Consider the following 239-nt stretch of genomic DNA (forward strand, 5'->3'; position numbering starts at 1 on the left):
TGGCAGGGGGTCGGACTTGATGATCTGCTCAGGTCCCTTCCGACCCTACCAACTATGAAACTATGAAACCTCCTAGAGGAGCTGCCCATACTTCAGTCTTTGGTGGACAATGCCCTGCATGGCTTTGTTGCTGCCTCAGCTTCAGGTAACACTGACTGCTACCTTCACCCCAGCCATGACCTTTACTAGTTACAGCAGCTTAAACTGTGCTCAGCTGACAATTGAGTACTTGCACACAA

Source organism: Alligator sinensis, unplaced genomic scaffold, assembly GCF_000455745.1.
Source record: "Alligator sinensis unplaced genomic scaffold, ASM45574v1 scaffold52_1, whole genome shotgun sequence".
NCBI classification, from domain to species: domain Eukaryota; kingdom Metazoa; phylum Chordata; order Crocodylia; family Alligatoridae; genus Alligator; species Alligator sinensis.